The sequence below is a fragment of the Mus pahari genome, chromosome 18 (assembly GCF_900095145.1).
Source record: "Mus pahari chromosome 18, PAHARI_EIJ_v1.1, whole genome shotgun sequence".
Classification (NCBI taxonomy): Eukaryota; Metazoa; Chordata; class Mammalia; order Rodentia; family Muridae; genus Mus; species Mus pahari.
Genome location: NC_034607.1, coordinates 15633935 through 15635267, shown reverse-complemented (window position 1 = coordinate 15635267; position 1333 = coordinate 15633935).

Here is a 1333-nt window from a genome sequence, read left to right as displayed (position 1 = left end):
AAGGAAGGAAGGAAGGAAGGAAGGAAAGAAAGAAAGAAAGAAAGAAAGAAAGAAAGAAAGAAAGAAAGAAAGAAAGAAAGAAAGAAAGAAAGAAAGATTGATTTAATTTAATTAAAGGCAGGGTCTCCCACTGGCCTATAACTTGCCAATGTGTCTAGACTGGCTGGCTGGCAAGCCCCAAGGATCCATCTGTCTCTGCCTCACCAGTTCAGATCATAAATTCCCGCCAGTATGAACAGTTCTTTTGAGGCATGAATCCACCCTGAGTTGACAAAGGAAGAAGTTGAGCTCTGAGAGGTGCAGGACACCTATGGCTTTGTCATTCCCCACATTCAGAGGTGGGCCTGGCTGAGCTCAGCTCAGATGGAGCTAACTCATACCCAGTGTAAGTGTGGCCATGGGGACTCAGGTCCCCAGGTCCAGGTCCGTGCGTCAAACACTTGCAACCTGCTGAGCCGTCTCGCTGGCCCACCTTAGTTTTTTATTTTATTTGTGTATGGACGTTTATCTGGGTGTAAGTCTGCACCGCATGCATGCCTGGTGCCTGAGGAGGCCAGATGAGACCATTGGGAACCCTCAGAACTAGAGTCACAGGTGGTCGTGAGCCACCATGGGGGTGCTGGGAATTGAACTCAGGTCCTCTAGAAGAGTAGCCAGTGCTAACTGATGACCCACACATCCCCCTCCCCACCACCCACCCAACTTACAGTTTGCTGATCCTGGAGCTCACTGATTCCTGAGGTAGCTGGCTCAGCAAGCCCCCGGAATCCTCCTGTCTCCGCCCCTAGCCGGAAAGGTTTTCTTTTCTTTCTTTTAGGCATGGCCTCAAAACCCCTTGCCTTGCCACATCCAGCTTTTTTTTTTTTTTTTTTTTTTTTTTAAATAGATTCTGAAGATCTGAAGTCAGGTGCTCCTGCTTGCACAAGTACCACACCCACTGGGCCACCCCCTGGCCCACAGCTGAGATCTCTGAAGTAACTAGAATTTCCCCTCTCTCTTTGTTGATGGTCCTTCTGGCTCCTCTCTGACTGTATGCCACCTTCCACCTCTGTCCGTGTGCTTCTGGGTGCCAGCCTTCCTCTGACATCCCTGAGTCAGAGTCATCCCTTGTCTACACGTCCCTTCCTCCATGCCTGACTTCCCTTCCCCCCGACCCCAGCTTCACAAAAAACACTGTGTGGTTTTGTCTGGCCTGGACCTCGTTGTGTATGTAGACCAGGCTAGCCTTGAACTCACAGATCCACCTGCCTCTTCCTCTCAAGCGCTGGGAATAAAGGCCTGCATGCCCATGACCAACACTAGATGGCTAGCTTTTCCTCTTGGTCCATTTCTA